This window comes from Chenopodium album, chromosome 1, assembly GCF_948465745.1.
Source record: "Chenopodium album chromosome 1, dcCheAlbu1.1, whole genome shotgun sequence".
NCBI classification, from domain to species: Eukaryota; Viridiplantae; Streptophyta; class Magnoliopsida; order Caryophyllales; family Amaranthaceae; genus Chenopodium; species Chenopodium album.
Window position 1 is genome coordinate 56,217,179 of NC_137834.1, and position 14,797 is coordinate 56,231,975.

The window sequence follows — 14,797 nt, forward strand, 5'->3', positions numbered from 1 at the left end:
AGTCTATAAACACATTAAACGAAGATTTAACATAAAAGAAGAACGGATAGTTTCCTAAGCACTTAGATAAATCACTTTTCTTTTATTATTTAAATAACTTTAATTGATTAATTAGTGTTGTTTGATCACCTTAAACAAACTTTAAATTAATTAATTCACATAGTACTCTTTTGTTAATCAAGACTAGAATTTGAATAATTAATTGTTGTTCTATCACTTAAGACAAGGCGAATCTTGTTTATTTATTGTTCTTTCACGAATATTATTAAATAAGAATAACGACTTTTGCAATGTAATTCCTACGTGATAAATGCTTGTAAATAAAATCAACTAACTTATTGTTTAGGTATGTATCACGTTGCATATATTGTTTGGTAATGAAATTGTGAAAAATGAAGAGCTAGTTGAGGCCGTACTAGTGCTAAGACAGCGATTCTCCTCTAAAGGGAACGTTATCTTAGTACCCTCACTCCCAAACTCATTTCTGGTTTATGTAGATCAATTTGGGCATGGGTTAACTTATGATTCATGCTAATTTTCCCTTGAACTCTACTTGGGAGAAAGTCATGAACGAGGTTTATGAGTTTTCCTAAACCTCATTGGCGACTCCTACTTGTTTCGTACAAAAAAGCGTGATGAGAGTATCATTTCTAATTCAAGGTCTCCCAAACAGTCAGGAATTCAAATCCTAATACACTCTAACAAGTGTAAAGTCCTAGGCTTTTAAGTGACCATGGGCATCTTAGGAAGGGCCCCCCTTACGATGGAATCACCCTCCTTAATTACAGTGGTGACTCCACTGGGGACTTAGAGAGCGAGACTCGAACGCCATAATATCTTCCTTTTTCATAAAAGTAAAAACCAAACAAGCAACATTACATCATGCATAATCATAGCACAGTTTAACCATTGGGGATTGGCTTATTGATTATGGGTTGACAACACTAGGTTTCTATCCCGAAATCAATAACAATCATCCCACCCATATCGTCAACAAAATGCTTAGAGGGCGATGTCATGAGTCAACACGTTGAGTGATTGATTTGTGCATCGTTTCTTAAGATATGGTACCCTTGTCCCCTTGGACACCCAAGCCTTGACCTTAGAATGGCATTGTATGCTTTGACGGTTCTTTTTATGTGCTTATGTGACTACATGAATATGTGCTTCGTGTCTAATCTAACTAATTCCAACTTATTACCTAGAGATATATTAAAAAAAATTCGCAAAAATTATGGTTCGACAAAAAAAAAAAAAAAAAAAAAGAAAGAAAGAAAAAAAATTTATCGTTCTTTTTGCGTTTTCGCAAAAAAAATAAAATATTATCGTTTTTTTTGCGTTTTCGCAAAAAAAAATGTCGAACCTACCAGGTGGCACGCGCAACTGTCAAAGTTGGTGAAATTTGCGCGCGCCCTCCAAGCGCAAGTTCTGAGGTTGTGCGCGGCACCTCCGTGCAACTCTGTGTCATGCGCGCGCCCATTGTTCAACGTTGACTTTGACTCGTTACGAGCAATATCATACAGAGAAAACGATATTACCGCTTAAGGTTAATCGTTATGTAGGTGCTTAAAATATCTCTTTGACTAACATCGTTGTCTAACTTAGTTACCTTTACTTTGATCGTCGTTTTCGTTTTTTCAAAAAACAAATTCGAAAAAATGTTTTTTATCGTTCCTTTTGCGCTTTCGCGAAAAAAAATCGAAAAAATGTCTTTTTTTATAGTTCTTTTTGCGTTTTCGCAAAAAAAAAAAAAAAAAAAAAACATGTGGCAGATTGTAACACCCCGTTCTTTTAGAACTGGAAACGTTAGCGGAATTACGCTTGAACGGGAGGCTACTTAACTTCGATTAGAAAAGTCAAGCTTCACCTAGGTCTAAAGGTCGAATTTAAGTCATTCACACATCCAAATTAAGTTGTTTAAGCTAAGCGCAAACTAAGTGAGAAAAAGAAAATAACAAACGAACTTAAACATACACCAATCAATTACATTCAAAAGCCAAGGGCAAAATAACCCTTATCGGCCAAACAAAAATCAAACCAAACCAAATTCAAAGTACTTAAACAATCAGCTTACAACAAAAGGCATACAAGCCTAAAAGTTAGGTTCTAAACTCTCAATCCCCAACCCATCGTTACAGAAATCAAATAAACAAATGAAACCTGCAAATTATAACAACGTTCCACATTCAGTGGGGAGAAACTAGCAGTTCTCCCTCAAATCAGAAATAGAAGATTTTAGACTTAAATTAACAGAAAGAAACCACAACCACAATCAACTTGAAAACTCAAATGATATTACTTAAAACCATCAAACCATACAAACAATGAAGTATTTCAAAATAAACTTAAAATAGGAATATCGATATTAAATCACTTAATTTCAATCATAATATATAAACTTCAAAAGTAATAATTTAATAGTTTAAAAAATTCAAACTCAAAACCTTCAAAATAGTAGAACTGGCATGGAGGGAACGCTAGTGGTCTCGCAATCAACTTCCTAAGGTTTGTCAAGACGAACCCCCAGTCATCTCGCAGAGACCGTGTCTAAGATTGGCCAACTCCCGGTTATGGGTAGATGCCTATAAGGTATTACACACCCCCGGACGATAACAATTAATCCAGGTTGAGCTACCTAAGACTCGCAATCCAGGTAATTAGCATGTTCATTAACCATCGGGAAGCAACTCGGCCTCACACCCGACTATGGACCCACACACAATTCAAAAATCACTTAAAATACTTAATATAATATATTTCACTCAAAAAATCCGCAGAGAAGCCAAACATGGTCTTACACTCAATTCAAACAGCATAAGAAAATCATATTTCTTAAATTCGATGGAAACTCCATTTCAAAACACACTTCAACTTCATAAAACACAAAAGGTATCGTTTGAGTTTGGGAATATTATTAATTATCGAAATTCAACAATTAAGTGCATTCACAAATCTTGGCGAAGTGATGTTAAAGACAGTGTTATCATTCTCTAAAGCATTACAACGTCGACAATACAATTACAACCCACACACATTCAAACACACATTAAAATATTTTACCTTAGGGATTTACAACACCCATAGATTCACACATTACTTGTTTAAAATATAATTTCAACTAATATAAAATAATCATAATAAAGGTTCTGTAAATTCATTTGATAAAACCAACAATTCAAACTACAATTTCATGAAATAACCAAAACAGGGCAGCAAGATACGTGTCAAAAAAACATCATAAAAACTTAATAAAACATACTTCAAATGAGAAATAAAAAATTAGGGCACATACATATACTCAATAGGCATCATATAAAACCATTTCGGACTTAAAATTCAAGAGAGAACATGCCCAAATAAAATCATAAACATAGCAGCCCCAATTTAGGTTCCAATTGTACCACTCACACAAAACTCCCCAAAAACCAACCTTAAACATGAAACGAAGCTTAGCCCATTATAGTACACCTATAAAGACATAATAGGTCATGTCAACCATGCAATTAGGATTAGAAATCAGGAAAAACATATCATAAAAACTCTCTATTCACACAACCTTCACAATGGATGACAGCAGCACCTATACTTACTTCTAGGCCATTAAAACAAATCAAAATTTCTTAAAATAATGCCAAATTAATTGGAGAATATCCTAACATGATACTAAATCAAATTAGGCAAGAAAATCAATCAATAAAATCAGATTTAAGATCTTAAACACACGCCCAACATGCTGTAATTCTAGTCGCGGATTTCAGCTTTCCTTGCCCAAAAACAAGTACAAAACATGCCCAAAATCATAGTTTAACACATGGAACTTATACCTATTATCCCTAATATGCTACTACACTTTAACCAGAAAGAATAATCCCAAGAAAATAGGTTAAACAAGCCTCACAGCCATAACAAAACTTATGACAGGTGTGTAACATTTCAGCAGTACCTATGGTGCATTTTGTGCCTCAAAAATCATGTATAAACTCATTAAAAACATCATACAAAGATCATAAAACATCAAGACTTTGATATCAACCAATTTTGGGCACAAAAATAAGGATTAATATCACTAATTCAAGTTCTATGTCACACAAATTACAACAACCACAAAGTAAACGAAAATTTACAAATAAACCTAATCCTACCCATGTTTCTACCTATCAATTCAACTCTAAAATCCAATATTTCTAACCTAAGGGAGTAAAGCTAGTTACCTAGATGCATAGGCCATCAAAACCAGAAGAAAAGGACAACATCATCACCCACAAACAGCAGCAAACACACGCAAAACCATCCACCCAAGTTGCCTTGTTCCCTTGCTTCGTTTTTGCTTGTTTTAGAAGAGAGAGATGAAGCACGATTTTGGCAGCGATTATGGCAGAAAGTTAGGCTTTGATTTCCCCTTGATTCCCACCTTGAATCCCACGAAAAAGATGGGGAGAAGAGGACTGAGTTGCTGCATCTTTAGGTGGGGAAAAACTTATGTGTTTTGGCCTGTACTTGAAATGAGAAGAGGATGAGAAAGGGGTTGGGCAGTAAATTAATAGGTTTTATTAGAATTAACGAAATTTAATATGGTGGGTTACATAGGTGAATATGGGCAGCTTCTAATCACTCAAAGATGTTGTGTAAACAAGCCTAGAATGGGCTCAAATGAGGCTCACAAAAAGGCTATACAAAGCTAGGATTCAAGGCTTCTCTTTAGGGCTTGACTGAATAATTAATTTAGGCGTAAGAAAGGGATAAGGAAGCTAATAAACAAACATATCTTAATCTATTTAGTCATGGAAGTTGTAAGGCAAAACCCGCCCCTTAAATAGATTCTAGTTGGCCCGAATCTAGATTAGGAAAGAATGTAACAGGAGGTGATTTGAAAGTATGTTTAAATAAAACAATTATATAGATTATATTTGCTATTCAAAAAAAAATATAGATTATATTATTGATAAATCAATAATAATATAAATATTAATTACAATAATAATAATGAAAACAAAAATTTAAATCACGAAACAAAAAAATATATAAAGTTCATATTTTACAGAAAAACAATATAAAGAGGCGATATGCAAAACCAATAATATTATTCATTAATAATGACCTAATTAATAAAAGGGCATTATAATGAGTTTTATAAATATAAATCAAAGAATAGTTTGTAAACAATATCAATTCAATAATCAAGTCGACGGAATCACCCAATACAACTTTATACATCGATATTGATACGATTGAACGTAAAACATCTTTAAAATCATAGAATCATTTTATACCTATCAAATTGGCACTTCAGTCAAGGAATCACCCATGATGACCCGTATCAATTGTGATAAGTTAAATATTAAAATTACATATAATTTAGAAACACTTACTGAATTGACGCTTAAGCTTAAGGAATCACCCTTTAAAGCTAATATCAATTCAGACATGTTTAATATAGTTGAAATGATTAAAACTCAAGTATAAAACCTTTTTAAATAATAATTTCAATTGCTTTATCAAAATATTATGATTTAAGGTTTCAAAAGTTTATAATGACCCTTAAATCAAAATAACAATTTTAATAATTAAATAAGGATTTCACTTTCGAAATTGGATTTAAATAAGAAATTAGGTTTAATAGATTTAAATGCACATAAAATGGTAGTTAGAAAATACGGGGTGTTACACAGAAGCTACTCTTGAAGTTGCACATTCCACCTTTGCGCAAGACGGAAAATTATGCGCGATACTATTTTTGATTATGATGATTTGTTTACGTACTTTATAATCAAGCTAATGAAATTACTTCTTATGAGGTTTGTCATTAGAAGTTCACATCTATTAATAGGACGTCATCAATATGTTTATTCTTGAACGTGCCTATTTTCGTGTTTATCATTTTTTTAGTTGTAATTGGTCAACCTTGATTTAAGAGTATAATTTATTTATCTCTTCTATAGTTTAGAAAATCCCGAGAACTTTACTTGGGATTATTGCCTCACTAGAGAGAAATAGAACGAAAAAAGAGAAATGTCATTCTTAAAAATAATAATAAAAAAAGAGAGTATGATACAAAAAAAAAATATATTATTCTAAAAAAAAAAAGAGAAGATAATGAATGATAAAACCGAGTGATCGAGGGTTAAAAGTAGGTCGTTGGGACTACTAACCCTAACCAAATTAAAAATTTATAATACCTAAACTTACACTAAACTAGTTAGTGGCAAGTAAAGGGTCGAACCCAAAAGGACTAAGTGTATTAATTTGTACCAACTAGACTACTAGGGAAGGTCGTGAGATAGAGAGAGGTTAAACTAATCACTACTAAGAGCAAATAACTAAAACTAGGTAAAGTGGAATCCAATCACATTAATGCATTAAACAACATCAAACAAATAGATGAAATAGACCTCGATTAGGAACATCAACACATTTAAATCACTCTCGCACAATTAAGCATGTTAATTATCCTACTAAACTAATTCACTCTCGTGCAACTAGCCTAGCAAAGGTATGGAAGAATTTAGGGCTCTCAACCAACTCACTCTCGCACAATTGATTGAAAGCACAATTAAAAGCATAGAATCGATTAGCTAGAAAGATTCTAATCCATAAAAGCATCATCCATACACAATAATCAAGAAACAATTTCATACTAATCACAATCAATCATTCAATTCATTAATATAACCTTCATCCAATTCCCTAGAACAAGACCTAAGCTAACATAATTAAGAAAGACATGGAAAACAAGGTAAAATAAGAATAAAAACAAGATTAAACAAACAAATTAATTAATCTACTCAAATCAACAAACAAAAAGCAAAAACTAAGAATTAAGCAAAGAAATAAAGATGAGAGAAAGTTAGAAAATTCTCATTGAATAGATGAGAAGAAGTTCCACAAAGTTGCTTCTTCAACCTCACAAAAACTCCATGGAAATCCAAGCTTTCTCTCTCTACACTACTCCTAAAACTAACCCTAAGAGAGAGAAAATATAGGCTAAACTAATCTAATCTATCTAAAATAAAATGTTGATTGAAAGTTAAGTGAGAAAATAACCCCAAAGAGGTATTTATAATACAAGTTAAATAAAAAATAAAATAAAAGAAAGAAACTAAAAAGAAATAAAACTAAATAAAACAAATAAAATAACTAAACTAAAAACCAATAAAAACAAAACTACAATAAAATAAAATAAAAGAAAATGAAAAGAAAAAAAGAAAACCCCAAAACTCCACTAAAATTCCCACCCAAACCCACGAAACTTCAGACCTCCCAATTTCTTCTTCCCTTAGCATCGACAAATGGAGGTGAGTCCATGCTATGAATGGATAAAGTTTCTTTATTAGTTTATTTTTCTAAACTAAGCTAATATACACGTTCTGGACCCATTTCGTCAGCATAACGACTACAGAAAGGGCAAAACACAAAATCAAATGCCACCCATACTAGGGGTCGGGGCTACGATACCTGCAGTTAAACTCAGTAAATGGGGGCTTCTAACACTCGAAAAAGCCATCCTATACCAGTTTCAACTAAGCATTCAAGGCATTATGTTCCAAAATCTCAAAGAATCAACTATGTCTAGGCGAATAATAGTAACAATAAGGCAATTATCGTCTACCAAACAATCTTGAAGTCCGAACATGGCAAAAATAAGCTAAGTATACATTTCCCGCCAATTTTCGAATTCAAAATTTTCAAAACATTATTTATGAGGATATAATTAGTTCTAATACTATAAATACTTCACAACCAACAAGTATAACCAAAATGAGCTAGCAAAATAACAAAAAACAAACCAAATTCGAAGGGAAGTGCAAAAAAGGTACTCAAACGAAGAAATGATCATACAAGGTTCAATACTTAACCATTTTTCATGAAATTTGTTGCAAAAAACTCCTTAAACATAGCACAATAGCATGGAACAAACAATTTCAAGAATAATTTTCTGAATAAAAAATCCCCAAATTAAAAAATTAGGGTTTAATGATTCGAAAAACACCCAAATTCCGCCAAAAACAAACGAATTTAAACAAAAAACTTACATTGGATTGTGACAAATGTAAATTAAGGGTGAGATCTACTTCTTGTGGGCTTGAAAATCTCAAAAAACTGGATTTTTTAGAGACATAAAGGAACGAAAATGGCGAAGGAAGAAGAAGAAGAGAGTAAAATGAAAATTTTGCTGACTTAAATGTCGCGCGCGACTGATACAGTTGCGCGTGACAGACCAGCACAACTTAGAACAATGTGCGCGCGCCGGGCCAGCGCAACCCACTGAGTTGCACGCGGATACTGGTCACTAAAATGACCGGTATCCAGATTTTAATCCGTTTGATTATTTTCCAACGGTTTTTGCTCGTTATTAGACGTAATGGCGCGCAAATTATCAAAATCTTTTTAAATTGCTTTGCATTGTGTAGTTTGTTTTCTCTTTTGATAGTTTTTTACATCATTTTGCATGCACACCGTGCTTTGTGCCTTCCCTAAGCATACATTTTGAACGTTTTTAGTAAAAGTGTCTTAAGACGTTACATAGTGGTGCTTTACGTAAAAGCTCTGTAGACACCTAAAAATGTCTCCCCAAAACCAAAAACCCGATGATGAACAACCTTTCACCACCATTATTGGCCGGGTTCAATATTTAATCCCGAGAGTGCTTAAAAATTCGTATTTAATTAAATTCAATTTTCGAATAGTCCATGGATCAGTCTTGATATTTGGTCAAAGCATAGTTTTAATTTCAGCCCAAAATTATTATTTAATTTTAGCCCAAACCTTTTTTATTTTATTGTTTTATTATTTATTTTGGCCCAAACTTTTTATTTATTTTTATTTTCTTATTTTAGCCCAAATAATAATAAATCAGAAAATGGCCCGAAATTATCAATCGGCACTTAAAATGCTGAACGAAATTAGGGTTAAAAATTAATTTAGACGGAAAAGCGAACTGAAAATTCCCGCGTCACGGCAACATTCCACCGTGTCACGAGAAACTTTCCCGTCTGACGGTGGGGTTCCCCGTGTCACGGGACACCTGCTGTGACACGGGGGTTTTCGTGTCCTTTCCGCGTAAACCCTTAACGTGTTTTCTCTCCCGTTCAGCAAATATTTCCCGCGTCACACAAAAGTACACCGTGTCACGGGAATGTTTCCCATCTGATGGTGGGATTTCCCGTGTCACAGTACACTTTGCCGTGTCGCGGTATACTTTTTTAGGGTTTTTTTTTATCATTTTAGGGTTCCGAGTGTTCCCTCAGCACATTTTTTCTATAAATACCCCCTCATTTCTGATGTACGGGGCATCAATTAATTCTCTATTTTTCTCTCTTCTATGCTCTAACCTAAACACTAGCCTACCATTCTTCTTTCGAAATTCCTTCTTCAAGCATTCCCAGGAGTCCATACTTTACTCGTGGTTCTGTCCTTAAGCCAAGGCGTGAAAAGTAGAACTGTTTGAGGGTTTGGCCCCAAATCAACTCTACTTTATTTAATTTAATTCAATTATTGTTCTATTATTATTTCCTTGAAGTTACTAATTCGTTTATTATTTTGTAGTTGCAAGCAAACTGAATCAAAGTAAGAATTATGTTCCTTTTATTTCTATTATTTTTATAACGATTTTGTATTGTTGGAATTATTGTTAAATTGCTTCCAATATTGATGTTATTCTATTATGTTTATGATCACTATATTGCATGTTTAAAGGGAATATGTAATTGAAAATCACGCCTAATAAGATAATTTGGGCAACTGGTTTAGGATCCTTTATAATCTTATTGCTTAATCAAATGATCACAATATTTTAGAATTATGTGCTGCATTAATATTAAACCAATTTAGCTTAATAATAGTTTGGAGCGAATTGAATCTCTGTTTGTATGCCTTTGAGATCGCAGGAATCATTTTTCACTATAAGAATCGAGTAGAGGCTAATACGGGCGAATGTGACTCCATGACTCACTTCGTACCATCATCCCCGATCCTCCTTTCGTGGTTCCGAACCATATGGAGTTAGTAATCTCATGGATTATGAAAGGGGTGTAAACTTCACGGGTCAATCGTTGTTGCCTATCGTTGTCCCTTATCGCGGTTGCCTTTTTATGATCCGTGAACGGTTTACAAGTTCCTTAAAAACTTGTTGGCGGCTCCCTACTTTATTTGTCCCTAATCGTATTGTGTCAATTCCCCCTTCCTATGAGTGCCAAGCATATTCACACACGCTTTAACGTAGGCGCACTTCGAACGACGCCTACAATTTGGCGACTCCACTGGGGAGGATTCTTGGTTATTTATCGATTTGAGTGATCGGTATTTAATTAAGATGAGTGGATGAGACTTGAAAGGTTCTTGAAAAATATTCCTGTGATTAATTTGGCATTTTTGCATAAGCATAGACGTTTTAACGTCACATTTAGGTCTATCTCGTAGGAAAAATTGAATAACTTGATTGCGTACGAAGGAAAACAGGGCACCAGTAAGATTTTCTGACTGCCGTGTCATGGTGCAGTACTAGTTCACCGTTTGACGATGTGCAGCACCATGGCACAGTGTTCTCTGCCGTGTCACGGCAGTCCTAAAATCAGTCTGGTGGCTTGTTTTCTCTTCTCACAGTCAACTTCCTTCGATATTTCTGGAAAAAAAACGTGTGTGTTCTACATGCATCTTAGCCCTAGGGGATTTAAGCTCTATCAACCCAAAAACGCTCATGGCAATAAGGGTTCATCCGAGTTATTAAATCCACCCAAACCATGGAGTCGAGTTTGATTTCATCACGAACTCGCGGAGCCGCCCGTTGGCATACACCCTCAAGGGAGGGTTCCTTGCTAACGCGTCTAAACTCTTAACCATGGTACCCTATTGACACCAAATAAACCTGACCATAGTCGAACATAGAACTTGACCTTAGGTTGCGAACTATTCTGTGCATCATTGTGCCTACGTGTTTATGTTTGGTCGTTTTGATCCTAACCTTAACGATCTTTCTTTGTCTATGGTGGATTATTTTATGACTAACGATTGCCAATGGACCGTACTTATTTAGTAATTAGCGCAAAAAAAAAAGAAATAAAAAAATTCCCATGTCACGTCAGCATCCACCGTGTCACGAGAAAGTTCACCGTGTCACGGTGGATTTCTAGCAAAAAAAATTCTCGTGCCACATCAGCATCCACCGTGTCACGGTAGATTTCCAGAAAAAAAAAATCTCGTGCCACGTCAGCATCCACCGTGGCACGGGAAAGTTTACCGTGGCACGGGAAAGTTCACCGTGTCTCGGCAATTTCCACTGTGGCAGGTGGATTTCCAAAAAAAAAAAACCACCGCATCACGGCAGCTTGTACCGTGATGCGGTACAAATTTCCGTGTTACGGTGCCCTTGAAATAAGTCCAGTCAGCTTTTTTAAAGTCTTTCGTGTTAATTTGGTCCTCGCGTCAGTCATTTTGGTTATTGTTCACATGTCTAACCATACGATCATACTATGAGTCTTACAACATCACTTAGTCACTCACGAGTCAAGTATAGTCCACACACTTTTTTTATGTTCTGACTCGAGTCGTGCACCAGGTCGTTTATGATCGTATACTAGGTTCATGCACCCTTTTTTCGTCATATTAAAAAAATGAGTGGAGTTTTCTCACCTGTTTTCAAATGTCTATTTTTTCCTTCCTTTTCTATCTTGAGCAATGAGTCAAACAATTAAGTGAATTATTTTATTTCACAGTACTTGGTCAAGGAACAGGGATAGATTAATACGGCTCGAGTCATTACCGCAACAATCTCTCAGATCTAATAGGCGTTCAAAGAGAACTTTGCCATCTCCACATTACTTATCACCTTTCAATGGCCACTAAAGAAGATATTGAGAACATCAACAAATCCATCGAGGCACTGTCTGCCATGATGCAAACCCTTACCACTAGGGTCACTGCCATGGAACAAAACAAGGTCACTGTTTCCACCCTTGACAAATTGAAGGAACAAATGAGTAAGATTTTTAAGGATTTCACTTATGTGGAACGGCTTCCCACTCCTTTGGATGTGAAGGACAGACTCCCTGAAAAGTTCTCCACTGCTGATATTCCAAAGTTCAAGCCTACTGACAATCCAATATTCCATTTGAAGGCGTTCTCTACAACCATTGCTCTTAAGGGATTGGACGTAACACTCTTCCCTACGGTGTTTCCTCTCTTCTTAGAACATGCTTGCCAACAATGGTTTTATTCCCTAGATGCCAAGCATACTGCGACTTGGCAAGATGTCACCGACAGTTTCATGAATCGTTAAAAGTGTAACATTCAAACTAAAACTTCTGAACGTGAACTCTCCATTATCAAACAGAAAGAGAATGAAGGCTTCACCGCTTACCTGAACAGGTGGAGGGAAACAACTTCATTCTTGGTAGATCCTCCCAAAGAAAGAGAGATGGTTCGCCTCTTTATTCAAAATCTGACTCATAAATATAGGGAACATCTCAAATTTCTTCCACTGAACACTTTCGAAGCTGTATACGACATCGACATCAATATCGAGGATGAGCTAATATAGACTGCTGGTAGTAACAATAATAACACTTGGAAAAACAAGAAGAACGACCATCCTTCTTCTTCGTCTTCTAAGCACGAAAATACTACCAACAATATAAGCCAAGTTGATCTCAATGAAGTGTTAGCTCTTGATACTCCATTGCCCAAGAAGAAAAGAACTTACACTCCTTTAAGAATGACTTATGATGCGACCTTTGATCGCCTTTACAGTCAAGGCTTGATCACACCTATTGGGCCATTTTCAGAGCCAAAACCTGAAGAAAGAAGCGCCAAATGGAATCCCAATTCCCATTGCAAGTACCATCAAGGAAGGGGCCACACTACGGAGCAATGTTGGAATTTGAAGGACGTCATTCAAGACTTGGTGTATGCAAACAAACTTCCTGTCCCTCCAAGAGGCAAGAAGTAATGAACACAACGCGCACAGCAGATCCTTCGTGCAAGATTTCATGATTTATTTCTTTATCATTAATCTCCATTAACCCATTCATGTCTAGCATAGGTTTTCCATTTTGAATTTTTATACGTTTCATGCGTTTCGTTCACCTTTTCCATTAATAAAATGAGCAAATTTCCTTTACATCTCAATCATAGAATTTTTCATTCATTCATTCTAAAAAAAAAAATCAATTACCGAACTAAACCCAAGGTACACCAATGACTTGAGGCACCTTTGCAACCCTGTCATTCCCTGTTAACCGTTCAATCACATTCCATTTCTTCATCAACCATTTTGAGCCTCGTCTAATGTTTGGCCTTCATTTCTTCAACCCACATTTACTTAACCCTGGGATTGGAAGATGTGTAATTTTATAACATTCAAAAGCATGTAAAAAAAAGCAACAAAGTAACAATAAAACAATGTCTAAAGGCAAGTGTTCCAATGTCTTTGATATGAACACGTCTCAAATTGTGTCTCTCATCGAGTGCTCGGTACCGTGCCTGAGAAACATGAATGCTAAGTGAGTGATGGATCACATGATCTGAGATTGCCTACATTGATTCAAAAGAATGAAAAAAAAAAATCAAAGCAAAAAAAAAATGTTGAAAATAAACTTGCAAAATTCAAAATTTTCAAATTCGCAATTACACATCTTGGGGGCTTCTCTGGGGTCTTGAGCCTTTTACCCCTTTCTTCCTTAAACCATCAACTTAACCACATTAAAACTCTTGAAAGACCTCTTTGAGGTGTACATACACTTGTGCAAAGTTCAGTTAGAGCTACGTTCGGCCTGATTTCTAACGGATACGTAGGCAACCTCACATTAAGGTGCGGCCACATTCATATTCATATCTATGCATGATCGAGTCAAAGAATATCCAATGCTTTTCTCTATATCCCTACCCATTTAGAGCTAGACTTGGGGGCTTGAACCCACATCACATAGTTTACCCAGCCTAAAGAGTCATCATCACCATAACCTTTGCAGCCTCACCTTAGTATCACTTTCACACACTTCTTTCACACATACATATCCATATCATCTTTCCCTTAGGAACCCTTTATCATGAAATCTTGTTTCCATACCGTGCATGCTTCATCATCTTTCAAGACAACATTCATCAGAAGAAACGTTGTATACCTGCTTAGCTTCTTGACCTGAGCAATGTTCATTGTTTCATGCATCGCATAATGTGCTGAGTAACATTTCTATATCAATGATTTGTAATAATACAAAGCATATCGTTCTTAGCTCCTTGACCTAAGCAACGTTCATAATCACTTCATCTATATACGTGGTTAGCTTCCAGACCTAAGTGACGTTCAAGATCGTTTCTTTACACCATATATGATGCTTAGCTCCATGACTTAAGTTCATTCATCTATCGTGTCACATGATGTAATTGTCCTTAGCCTCCTAGCTTAAGAACATGCATCATGCATACATTATTTTCAGGACAAGCAATTCAATCCATACGATTCATTTCGTCTTGCTCAAGGAGGAAGTTCAAAACTTCTTCCCTTTTTCATTATTTTATTTTGGGGAAGTTCAAAAACTTTTTCAAAATTTTTATCGAGGGAAATTCGAAAATAAAATTTCATTTTTCACGTCTTTCTTTTTCGGGAGAAAGTCGGTACCCTCCACTCGTCTCATGACAAAAATGATGGAAAATTTTTGCTTTTGCATTTTTGGTTGCTTGTGTCTGCACACACACACTCAAACTATACACACACAATCACAAGTCATACTCATGTCATGTCATGTCGTGTCAAGTCAAACTTGGTCAAGTCAGTTGGTCAAGTCAATCATAGTCTATACGAGTC